This window comes from Lissotriton helveticus, chromosome 11 (assembly GCF_964261635.1).
Source record: "Lissotriton helveticus chromosome 11, aLisHel1.1, whole genome shotgun sequence".
Lineage (NCBI taxonomy): Eukaryota > Metazoa > Chordata > Amphibia > Caudata > Salamandridae > Lissotriton > Lissotriton helveticus.
The window spans coordinates 783,818,377-783,832,079 of record NC_136072.1 but is presented as its reverse complement, the minus strand read 5'-3'; positions in this window follow the sequence as shown (position 1 = coordinate 783,832,079).

The window sequence follows — 13,703 nt, the reverse complement described above, 5'->3', positions numbered from 1 at the left end:
CCTACCTACAACACTCTCGACAATCGTGAAGGAGTGACTTGTCCTACAGCTGACCAACTACCAAGAACCCCGGTAGACTGGCCGCCTATCGCAAATTGCCAGCAATCTACCTTGGAGTAGAGGAGCTACTCCCCTGCAGCTGGCCGGCATCAAAAAGCACCTGTGGTCCTGAAGATCAGATCTGTCCCCCCCGCTGTTCAAGAATATACCAGAACCAACCAGAGCTGCACAGGACCAATACCTGGGGTAACGGACCCCTTGCAGCAGCCAGGGCCTGTTTAAGTCGAGTCTGACCTACACCGCACCTTTAAAAGGGCCTTCGGAAAAGGAGCTCAACAGATTGGAAGCTCTGGATATTATCCAACCCATAGACAGCTCAGAGTGGTTGACCACCATTGTTATCGCTAAGAAGAGCCAAAACAATGAAATCAGGGTGTGTGTGTGGACTTACGGGATCTTAATAGGCACATCTGGGTGGAAAGACACCCACTTCTCCACATTCATGAGATGCTAAGTACAATGGGGGAGGCTGTATACTTCTCTGTCTTGGATAAGGGTACTATCATGTGGAATTACATCATGAATCCCGATGGTTGACGGCGTTTACTACTCCCATGGGACGCTGCTAAGCAAAGCACTTCACTGCCGCGAGGGGAACGGCCACCAGCTGTGCATCTTACCTGCCGTGAGGGGAACGGCCATCGATCACACCACGTCCTGCTGTGAGGGGAATGGCCACAGGGGAAACTGCATCTCCCAGCAGTCCCGCATCGACGCTCGCTGTGACGCCTGCCGTGACGCTGCCTATCGCGCCCGGAGGCGCGATAAGAGCCCTGCCAGCCTCATGCAGAGCGGGATGCTGCTAAACAACGCACTTGACCACCGTGAGGGGAACGGCCACCAGCTGTGCATCTTACCTGCTGTGAGGGGAACGGTCATCGATCACACAATGTCCTGCCGTGAGGGGAACGATCACAGGGGAAACTGCCTCACCCAGCAGTCCCGCATCGGCGCTCGCTGTGACGCCTGCCATGACGCTGCCTATCGCGCCCAGAGGCGTGATAAGAGCTCTGCCGGCCTCACGCAGCATGGGACGTGCGCGGGCGTGCCCGGGCAAAACCTAAGCCGGCGTGTCTGCGCCCGTCCGCGGCCGGAGGAGGCCAGGCTGGGCCACATCACCTGGTTTCATTATTCAGAGACATCAAAGCACCAAAAGTAAGGAGTGGTGGGAAGATAACCTTCACTTGCACTGTATTTGTCTCTGTATATCCAGAGAACTCACGAGATAAACTAGGATTGGGAGGAAGAAACCTATGCCCATGCCTAAGGGTACTGAAGCCACTCTAGATAGCTTCCTTCAGAAGGCTGTGGGGGCCCTGAACAAGGAAATTGAACTGGCAGAGCGCAGGCTTTTGCTGGGTCCATCATCCCCATTCCCGGCCATGAACACGCGCTCTGCTCAGTCTGACTTCCTACCAACTGCAGAGGACTCTAATCGAATAATACCTGTATCCCCATATACCCTCATGAAGAACAACCAATCGCCCTTTCACCCACTGTTATGATCTTGAGCCAAGGAGTTACGGATGGAGAGGCACACGGTAGGGGAGTTGTAACCCCAACAACCATGGAGGACCACAATGTGGCGGGGGGAAAAAGGAAGGACAGTGACCCGAATGTAAACAGGACTGATCAACAGACACTGGGTCTCATGCCAAAGACAAAGAGAACTAAGCAAAAACCCCCTACCTTAGGGGGAAAAGCCCGTGGGGGAGGAGGGCATGCAAAAACATAGACTTTGTCTTGTACTACTCCATGGGCACTTGCATGTACTGCAGGATGCCATTTGGCTTGGCGTCAGCTGCTGGGGGTGTTTTAAAAAAATCATACAGCGCCTCTTAGAGGGAACTCCTAAAACCCTGTTTCCAGGATGATGTTCTAGTGTATGGAGCCTTTGCAGAAGAGCATGATAGGCATCTCACAGTTGTTCTCAACAAACTCAGGGAAGCAGGGCTCACGCTAAAGAAAGAAAAATGGCAATTAAGTGTGGATGTTGTTGAATACTTGGGACACACTACTTCCAAGGATGGTTTTAAGTCTAAATTGTGTCTGCTGGAGGTTTTTAAGGAAGCAAATGCTCCAAGGAAGAACTAAGATCCTTTTTAGGTCTTGCAGAGTGTATGCAAAGTACGTGAAAAATGTCACGGAGCTTACTTACAACCTAAGAGAATTGATGAAGAACCATGTTCACTTCAAGTGGTCGGATGGCCACCAAGTTTGTTTTGAGAAATTGAAACAGGCCATTCTATCAGCTTCCCATCTATGTAATTTTGAACACAACAGAAAATCTATACTCACAACGGAAGCCAGCAACAAAGATCTTGGTGCCACTCTGTCCCAATTGATTGATGGCAAGGAAAGGATTGTGGCATTTGCTCTAAGGATCCTGAACAAGTCACAGACCAATTACTCTGTGGTGGAAGACAGGCTCTGGCATGTTTTTGGACCATCAAACATTTAAAACTTTATCTGTGGAACGTACAATTCGACATCTGCACTAACCACAAACCCTTGGTATATATGTTTTCATCCACGACTCAGCAACTGATTTACTGCTACCCCGCGGTTCCAACGTTGCTGCTGCTTCTGGATTTGACTGCAGTGGGGGGTCGTGACTGCGACTTCAGAGGGAAGGCAGCTTGGAAAAATTCTCCTGGCAAACAGCTCTTCTTGGCATCTGGCTACTGCTCTGGCTTGTAGACGGTATGAAGGTGGCGTGAGAGCAGAGGCGTGCAAGTCACTAACTGTACGGCAGAGCAGAGAGAAGCTTGCGCCATGGGCGTAGGAAGTGTGGGGGGCGCAGGGTATATATCCCCCCCAGAGTTTGGACACGGGGGGGGACAAGGGTGGGGGGGGCGAGGGGACAAAAGAATTTCCCCTCTCCCTTCTGGTATTCGCAGGGCCATTAGCGCGTAAAAGCGCTACCTAATGACCTTGCAGTTGACCTGCCTGGAGTCGAAGAGGCCACCCGCCCTCTTCCTTTTGTTATTCTGCAGTAAGGCTCAGCGTTCTGGGAAGGGCACGGAAGGGAAAAAAACACACTTGTCTCATTTCCTTCATACCCAGAGAAGGCAAGGACAGTGTCCACTTCTCCTGATCTGCCTCTGGTAGCTGTCCTCCTCCCCTCTCTCTGTATTCCTCCATCTCTTCCTGTCTCCGTTTTAGCTAATAAAATGTGTACTGCTGCTCTGTGTTCGGGGATGTGGTCTTTTTTAAACCAAACTGCTTACATTTTGAAAGGATATAAGCAATAGACATTGAAACGGGTCCCATCCTGGTCCTGTAGCCATATCCTGAATTTTTCAGGCAAAATCACTTACTGATTTCTGAATAATGAGTTTAAAACTGTTAAGGTAATCATGTTCCTGAATGCTTTTCACATGCTTTGCTTATTCTTGCATTCCTTATGAGTTTTTGCTTTTTCCAGGGTGTTATTCATCTTTTTTCAGGCAGCATTTTACTGTTGTCTAGTGCATAATTTGAATTTAGTCGCAACACAATTGAGTTGTAGCTAAAGGCAGTGCAAGTTTCTCTCAGTGGGGCAGTATGGTGTTCAGTGTGGGAGAGGATGTGGCACTCTGGCCATAGCTGCTGAATTTGGAACTGGAGCACCATTTTCAGCCTTCATGACCAGACCAGACCACACTCCTATCAGAGCTCATTCCGATGCTACACCGTAGAAGGCCCGATAGACCTTGGAAGCCCTGGTGTCTTAGCACCCGCAGCTGGACCCTAACGGTGGCAAGTGTGAGTTAACCTTGAAGGCCTGTCTACCACAATCCAAACTGCAGTTCACCTCCAGTCTTGCGAGCAGGCATACGAAGAAGCACACCCTAGATCAACAGGGTCACTGAGGTAACAAGATCCTTGAGGCCAGTCCTCTGCACCCATTGGCACCTCCATTGCCTTTTTCAGCAGTAGTGGTGCAACTTACCAGGGGTTTGCAGTGTAGGATTTGCATGCACACCAAACTTAGGGGGTGATTATAATGGAGGTGGGACTGCCACGCACCCTGTCAGTAGCGGTCCTACCGCCATCGGTGACTGCATCACCGCCAGCCATATTACAATGGCGGGTGGTTCCTTGGTGGTCGGAAAGACCAGCCGCCATGCACCCGACTGGCTCCTTGAGCCCGCCAGCGCAGAGGAAGGGCTCGTGGTTCCTACAATGCTGGTTGTGCCTACCAGGTACCACAGTAGGGATTATGATACCTCTTACCTGCCAGCAGTTCACCCGCCATGGAAAAGTTGGCGGAAAGGGACATTGTGGGCCCGTAGCAGGCCCCTTTCCCCCCAGACATGGGACCTGGGGGGCACCTAAGAGATGACCCCCTACATATCACTGAACCACGTGGCAGGCACAGCATTGTGCCTGCCACGTAGTGCAGTGATATATGTAACATTTCAGTTTTTACATTGCGGCGGATGATGCAGCCAGCAGCACCTGCTGCAATGTAAAAGATAGGCATTACAATGCGACCGCCACTACGGCGTTCGCAGTGCCTATCGTGTGGCCGCCACCTTGATGGCCAGCGGTCCCATTCCCCAATTCGATGGCAGATGGACTGAAGTCCACATGCCATTGTAATCAGCCCCTTAAGTTTGCAAACTTCATGGTCTCTGCTTCATGCACAAACACTTTTAACATGTGCAGCCTGCTTTCGGGACACTGGAGTTATGCAGCAATGGAAGCCAAAATGATGTCGCAGTGTTGACGAAATTATGTGTGGCGTGGGATCAAGAAGAGACCTAAGACCAGTTCGGGGTAGGTAAGGTTTTATTTTGGAAAACGTCTTTTTATAGCGGGTTGTCAGGGTGTCTCTCTGAAAAGCTCTAGGGTCCGTGATGGCGTCTGGTTATGGTCTTGATTCCAGATGGTTAAGAGGCAGACTTCAGGGGATGTTCAGTTCTTCCTAACTCCTCGTTGGACTCCGCCAGGGAAAAGAAACAGGTACAGATCGTCAGGATATGTACTCTATCTGGACTCTCCCACAGGGAACCGGGTAAGTGCAGGGGACACCCGTGCTAAGGTGCTGAACACTTTATTAAACGTGTGAGGGTGCAGAGGCGTGATTACTGGTGAGGAGGGGTATATTTACACGGTGGGGACTAAGAAAGGTTGGGCAGATATTCTGGCACACACGCGGATATGGTTTAGAAGAAACCAGTCTTCCTACCCAGCCCGCCAAACGCTGCCGTACCTGTTGTAGCCACACTCCTCCCTCGGGAGTGTGGCACGGCGATTCACGGAACCGGTGGCCTCCTGGCTTACTCCTGTCGTCCTCGGGTCCGCTTCCAAAAGCTCCGTTCTCTGCTCCTCCGGGCCGCTCTCCCACTCTCGATCCTTGGTCGGTCACGTCACACGCCAGGACATCTTCTTCCGCGTTTTTACCCACTAGGAATCCCGCGTCGTCATCAGGGGGCGGAGCTGCGTACTCGTGTGGCTTCCAGTTAAAGGGGCCGTCATCCAATTCGTCGGCTAGTTCCCAGGAACAGGCTTCAGCCCTGTTCCAGTCATGCTGATAATGAGGCAGAGAGGGGGAGGACGTCAGTTCACTACGCCACCACTCAACATTATCCGGTTCTTTTCCTTCCATCCCATGCCCAGTGTTACATTCCTCCCCCCTGGTTTCTGCCGATTGGGAAGAATGAATTGTCTGGATAGGAAATCAGCGTTTCCATTCTCAGTGCCCTTTCGATGTTGTATTCGAAAAAGGTTTTAGAAAAAGGAACCACCTGAGTACTCTAGGGTTATGGGCTTTGGTCCTATTCATCCATTGTAGCAGGGCGTGATCTGTATAAAGTACAAAAGGCTTGCCTTCTAGGTAGTACTTTAATTTCTCCACCGCCCACCTTATCGCCAGGCATTCTCTTTCGATCGTGGGATATTTGCACTCCCTAGCATGTAGTTTCCGGCTAATATAGAGGATCGGATGTTCTAATCCGTCCTCTCCTATTTGGGACAATACAGCTCCTAAGCCCATGTATGAAGCATCCGTGGCTAAAGAGAAAGGTTTACTGAAGTTGGGAGGTATCAAAATTGGGCTTGTAGTGATGGCCACTTTAAGGGTCTTAAAGGCTTGTTTAGCCTCCTCCGAAGGATTTAGGATGGAGGAGGGTTTAATATCCTTTCTTAAAAGGTCTGTGAGCGGATCTGCTATCACCGCGAAGTTGTCTATAAATCTCCTGTAATAGCCTATAAGGCTTAGAAAGGCTCGTATCTCTCTCTTTGTTTTTGGGGAAGGGAGTATTCATGATGGCTTTTACTTTTTCCTCTTGAGGGCCTATAACACCTTCCCCCAACATATACCCCAGGTATTTAACCTTGGAGTATTCCGCTCTAGATTTTTTTGAGTTAATGTGTAATCCTGCCTTGTGTAGGGCTCCCAGAATAGCTGTTAGGTGTGTTAAGTGGTCTGACCAGGTATTGCTGAAAATTACAATGTCGTCAAGATAGACGGAACAGAAGGAGGAAAAGGGGTCTAGGATGGTATTCATCAACCTCTGAAAGGTAGCAGGCGCCCCATGTAGCCCAAAGGGCAAGACGTTGAACTCATATAGGCCCTCCTCTGTTGCAAAGCCAGTCTTTTGTTTATCTTCTTCCCTAAGGGGTACCTGCCAGTACCCCTTAGTGATGTCTAGCGTGGTAATAAACTTGGCTTCGCCTATCCTTTCTATTAAATCATCCACCCAGGGAATGGGATAGACATCAAAGGAGGAGATGTTATTTAAAGCTCCATAGTCCATACAGAACCGGGTCGTCCCGTCCGGTTTAGGAATCATTACAATAGGGGACGACCAGTTACTTCTAGATGGACAAATAACCCCCAACTTGAGCATGTCCTGTACTTCCCTTTTCATATCCTGTCGTCGTGCTGCCGGCACCCTGTAGGGTTTTTGTTTAATACATTTCCCTGGTTCTGTTTCTATTTTGTGCTCTATCAAATGTGTTCGTCCTTGCAGGTCCGAAAACATTGGAGAGAAGGGATGTAAGGTGTTTTGGAGCTCAGTTTTCTAGGCGTATGTAAGTTCTTCATTCACAGGCAGTTGTTCTAAGGTGCTCTGCTCTGATCCAGCAGGGATTCCGAATTGAGCTACCTTGGGTATCGGACCTATCCATTTTTTTAATAGATTGATGTGAAAGGTCTGCCTCCTGGAAGGGGAGATCTGGACCCTGTAAGTGGTTCTCCCTATGGTGTCTACTATGGGATAGGGACCCAGCCATTCACTCCTGAATTTATTAGTGGAGGAGGGTAACAAGACTAAAACCCAGTCTCCCTTTTCTAGGTTCTCCATTTCTTCCCTTTGTCATAATATTTCTTTTGCCTGTTCTGGCTATTTTCTAAGGAAGAGTATGCCAAATCTCTCAGTTTGCTGAGCTTGGACTTCAGCTGTTGAGTATACTCTAGTAGGGTTTTCTGTTCGTGGTGTTTCTCTTGTTCCCAAGTGTCCTTCGTTATTTCCAAGAGGGACCGAGGTTGTCGGTCGTACAGCAGTTCAAAGGCTGAGCAACCTAAACAACTTTGTACCTGGGCCCTCAGTACATATAGTGCTAACGGTAGGACTTGGTCCCAGTCTTTGTGTTCAATAGAGAGCATTTTTTTAGGGTTATTTTCAAGGTCCTGTTGTACCTTTCTACCAACCCATCCGTTTGGGGGTGGTAGGCTGAGGTTTTTATGCGAGTCAAATCTAGCAATTCACAGACTTCCTTCATCAGTCTGGAGACGAACGGGGTCCCCTGGTCCGTTAAGATTTCCTTTGGAAATCCCACCCTCGAGAATAATTCTATCAATTTCTCTGCTATGTTCTTAGCATTGGGGATTCTTAAGGGAAAGGCCTCCGGAAACCTAGTTGTGTAGTCCACTAGGACCAGGGCATAGGAATGTCCTTTTGCAGTGCGAGGAAGGGGCCCGATAATGTCCATGCCTACCCTTTTGAATGGAGTCCCCAATATGGGGAGAGGTTGTAAGGGAACAGCAGGGGGTTTATACATATTTATAATATGGCAAATGTCACACTGTTTACGAAACTCCTCTGCCTCTTTATAAATCCCTGGCCAATAAAAAAGTTTCAGTAGGTGTTGTGTTGTTTTTTCGGCACCTGAATGACCAGCCGTTAGGTGAGTGTGGGCATAAAACAAGACTTGTTTTCTGAATTATTTTGGTACTAACAATTGAAGGGAATCCATGGGTTTACCTAATATATATAACAGGTCATCTTTTATCAAAAATCTAGGGAAGCTTTGACTAGGTTGGGCTTGTTCCACATGGGCCTTTTCCCAAGCGTTAACCGGGTGGCACCGTTAATTTGGGTGAAGTGGAAACTACGATCCAGTACCCAAGGTTCAGTAGACAAGAGGGCCGGGCATGCATTTGGTTTCTCAGATTTATTTTCTTTAAGTTCCCTCTGAAAAAGGTCCAAAAAATCTGGGTTGTCTACCCCTATTATGAGGTCTTCAGGAAGGGAATCTACCACTCCTACTCTCACTGACCCAGGACTTCTCCCTAAGGGGGTAATCATAATGTGCGCCAGTGGATAGGGTTTTACGTCCCCATGTACACATCTGATATGGACTAGGGACTTGGGAATGAGCTGTTGGGGTAGCACTAGTTTTTTTTTTATCACGGACTGCCTGCATCCTGAATCCAACAGCCCCCTTATTTGTCGTTGATTGACCGTTACCCTTACATAGAACGATGGTCCCATATCAGCGGTGTACATCAAGGCCTTAGGTATGTACCCCACCTCCATTGGTTCTTCAGGGGCCTTTCTTCTGGGACACAGTCTAGCGATATGTCCCCATTCGCCGCACTCGAAGCACTGGGGGCCTTTGAAAACTGGTTCTATTCTTATGGGTTTCACTTTTGGCTGCTCTGGGCCGACTTTGAACTTCCTCTCGGGTTTTAGTACTGCAGACATCTTTGTAGTATTTTCTTGGTCCCAAGGGAGAGACCTAGGCTGCGCTCGGGAATAATTGGTGGCCATCTCTACGGCTTGTTGGGCAGTGAGGCCAGAATGTTGCTTAAGCCCACGTTGGGTTCCGTATGGTAACGCTTCCAGAAACTATTCCAAGTATATACTAGTCATTATCTCTTCTTTGGACCTGCTCTCGGGTTTCAGCCACTTACCGTTGCCATTTTTGACCGGAGATATAGAGTCTTGGGGTTTTCACCAGGAATTCCTTTTTCTTTCCTGAACCGTACACGATAGGCCTCTGAATCTAATACTAAGCGGTCCAGGATTATTTCTTTGATCTCTTTATATGGCGTATTCCCTGTGGCATTGGCCACCTGGTATGCAGCCTGAGCTTCCCCGGTTAACAATGGGGCCAGAAAGAAGGGCCATTTTTCTTCTGCCCAACCACAGGCCCGGGCTGCTCTTTCAAAGCTAGTCATAAAGGCATCTGGTTCCTCCCCTGCGTTGTATTTTTGTAAGGATACTCCCGAGGGATGCGTCGGGGTGGCTCTTCGTTCCCCACCGGGTAAAGCACTGGGTTGTTGGACCGCCTTATTTAAGCCTTCGATTTGGGCCGTAATGGTGTTCTTGAAAACTTCCCTGTCTGCTTGAGCAGACGTCATTTGTCTTTCTACCACCCATTCTAACTTTTCTTGTCCCTTTATAAGGTGTTGTATGATTTGGTCCATCTTCTGTTGCAGGACGGAAGGGGGATATCCCACTTCTGACACCAGTTGTGGCGTGGGATCAAGAAGACACCTAAGACCAGTTTGGGGTAGGTAAGGATTTATTTTGGAAAACGTCTTTTTATGGCGGGTTGTCAGGGTGTCTCTCTGAAAAGCTCTGGGGTCCGTGATGGCGTCTGGTTATGGTCTTGATTCCAGATGGTTAACCCCTTCGACACTCATGACGAGCTGGGCTCGTCATGGCGTAGCCTCCTCGCACGCTCATGACGAGCCCAGCTCGTCACGTAACATGCGTTTCCGCAAAACCCAGCGTACGGGCGGAATTCCGCCCGCACGCATGCGGTTAAGAGGCAGACTTCAGGGGATGTTCCGTTCTTCCTAACTCCTCGTTGGACTCCGCCAGGGAAAATAAACAGGTACAGATCGTCAGGATATGTACTCCATCTGGACTCTCCCACAGGGAACCGGGTAAGTGCAGGGGACACCCGTGCTAAGGTGCTAAACACTTTATTAAACGTGCGAGCATGCAGAGGCGTGATTACTGGTGAGGAGGGGTATACTTACCCGGTGGGGACAAAGAAAGGTTTAGAAGAACCCCGTCTTCCTACCCAGCCCGCCAAACGCTGCCGTACTTGTTGTAGCCACACTCCTCCCTCAGGAGTGTGGCACGGCGATTCACGGATCCGGTGGCCTCCTGGCTTACTCCGGTCATCCTCGGGTCTGCTTCCAAAAGCTCCGTTCTCTGCTTCTCCAGGCCACTCTCCCACTCTCGATCCTCGGTCGGTGACATCACACGCCAGGACATCTTCTTCCGCGCTTTTACCCACTAGGAATCCCACGTCGTCATCAGGGGGCGGAGCTGCAAACTAGTTAGTCTTCCAGGTAAAGGGGCCGTCATCCAATTTGTCGGCTAGTTCCCAGGAACAGGCTTCTCCCCTGTTCCAGTCATGCTGATAATGAGGCAGAGAGGGGGAGGACGTCAGTTCACTACACCACCACTCAACATTATCCGGTTCTTTTCCTCCCGTCCCCTGCCCAGTGTTACATTATACAACAATAAAAAGGCTGCAGCGTAATGCGGTGCATTTTATGATACTTTATTATCTTGACATATTTATACATAATAACAGCCTCTGCAACGCTTTTGCCTCATTAGTACCTGTGTAACATACAATTGCAGCAGTGGGAAAGGTGACCAGTCAACCTTTGCAAAGGGCCCTACACTTCACAGCAACATAAGTCACATTTCTTTTTGTAATTTTTGTTCCATTTGAGCTACAAAATTGTTTTGGGTCAAATCGTTAGATTATGCAGCAGATGATGTATTATGTGGCAAATATGATACAGCCATAGTTAAGTGGAAAACATTTTCCCACTTAACTTAATTTTGCCCCAGCATTGTAGTTGATCAAGTTGTAAGTCCCCCAAACCCAAAAGTCGAGTTTGGGCACAATGTGCATTTTAAAAGCAGTCCTACAGCACAGGGCTACTTTTAAACTGACCCCAGGCTTCAGCAGTGCACACATGCAAATGGAGAAAGGGCTTCTGGCCTCTAGACTGCCATGCCCTATTATATTCTAGGCAAACAACAACCAAGATGCCATTACTGATGAAAATTTAAACAATTAAATAAATGGTGCAAGGATATCGAAACCAGGCAGCCATAAGCTCATTAGTAGCCTTTTATTTTCAAATATTCAAAACTTTCCTCAATAGAAAGACATATATAGGGAACTTATTTCTACAAGCGATTTTTATATTTGAAATATATACAAACACCATATAATAAATACCTTCAACAACCTACAATTTTCAATCACTCTCCGCACTATTACAAACACAGTCACATCCATTCTATATACAGTCAAACAATGAACATCCACCACACACCACATAGTCCTTTTGGGCCAATATGATTTATTCAATTGAGATAAAGGTCCTTACACCCTCCAAACAAAGCATTGATATATACCTATTTAGCTGCATGCATAATATTATAGCATTTAATAATCATCAAACATTTAGTAGAATTAGCATGCCCCACAAGATGTTAAATACAATTGTTTGGTGGTGTAAATAGAAAGGTCTACGCGTTTCAAACCCTGACCAATACTGGGGTTCTCATCAGGACCAAGACACACTGTGGGGGACAAAAAACGGAAAAACAATATCAAAACCTTGCTTGCACCAATTTTGCAAAATGCTCCTCAAAGGCCACCAACAGCCTCTACTTACCAAAACTTAAAGAAAAGCCACAGCCGTGGACTTCCTATGTTTTTACTTGCTGTACAATATCTAGGAAAGAAACAAATAAAAGGGTCCTTTTGTCAAGCTTCTCAAAATAAGCATGCACCCAACTAGACCCAGTGTTGGCTTATCTACTTACTTCGTATCAATAATGCCCAGTAGATAATGTTTAAAGTGCCGTGTAGTCACACGTTCCCTGCAGACCAGATGCGTGGGCACCTATTTAAAAGGAAGGAGTGTTTTAGTTGATGCCTGTCTCCTTGACTTCGTATTGGTGCAATGAAAAAGATAATCTTTTCAAGTATGACTCATACCTTCTCAATGCGGCGCTTGCGCTCGATGTTGCCTCTTAGTTGTACTTCCCCTCGCTGTACTCGTTTATTCTCATACGCTGCAAGCATAAGACTTGAATTACTGTCTGTTTTCGCGCTCACCCCGATATTGTCTAAAGCCAATTGCCGGGCTTTCTAGGCTTACCGTAGTACTTCTTCGCCTACTAGTTCAATCCGCCATTATTCCAAACAATCGTTGGTGGATGAAGCTCGAATATTGCGCGCCGGAAGATGATTGCTTCCAAGGTGCGTCGGGAATTGTAGTCCTTTGTCGCGGGTCACGTCAAAATGATGGGAAATGTAGTTACAACACTGGGACGCCCTAGGCTGCAGTCACCCGTGGCAGGAAGGTACATAGCATGCCGGAAAATGTAGTCAATGTCCAGATTAAATTCAATTTATGCACCGTAGGCTCAAATCGTGTAAAGGGAGCAATTGAGATGACGTTAATAACTGTAAAATAATACGGTGTAACTAAAAACGGAATCTTAGATCGCTGGTAATTTTTGAAAAGTAAATTTAGTAGCAACTTGGGACTATTTAGATGGGCCATCTAGGTGCTTTCCTTGGGCTTCAAGAAGGGAATGTGGTAACTGCAGAAGTGTAGATTACAATTTATATAATTCAGAGGTTTCATTCAAACCTGACACAGCCGTGTCAAATTTTAAAATCAGCATAGCTTCTTTTTGCAATAGCTTCAAGTCAATGTCGCCACCTCTAGGATCACGTTCAACTTTAAACATCACTGTCCATCGCACATCGCCTTCCACATAGGACTTTTTAATCCAATGATTTACCAAAGGTGCCGTTACAACCGAATTCCTAATGCGTGATTTATGCCACCCTAGACGTGACGTCATTGTACACGCAAATACCACAGGATGACGCTGTATAAGTGCTTTTCCATTTCGTGGAAAAACGTGTAAAACCGGTCAGAGTCCCCACTGAATTTATCACCAAATCGGCTGCATTTGCATTGAAGAAAAATGACTTTACCTTTGGCGACGACTTCTTTTTTCAAATAAAGGGAGTCGCAATGGGCTGTCCTTTTGCTCCTGAGTTGGCTGTATTATTTATGTCCATGTATGAAGACACTGTTTATTAATAATCCTTTTTCTTCAAATATAAAGACCTGGCTTCGTTTTATAGACTATGTTTTTCTAGTCTGGACTGGGAATGTAATACATCTCATGGCATTTTTTGACTGGCTCAACCAGAGGACAAGAGATATCAAATTCAGCATCTCTCATTCTGCACATAAAATATAATTTCTGGATGTAGAAGTACATCCAGCAGGAGATGGTTTGATAACAACTTTATTTAAAAAGACAACGGACAGAAACAATGCACTCCTTTTTTCCAGCAATCATCCAAGGAGTTTGAGGGAAAATCTTCCCTACGGACAATTTTTAAGAATTCGTAGG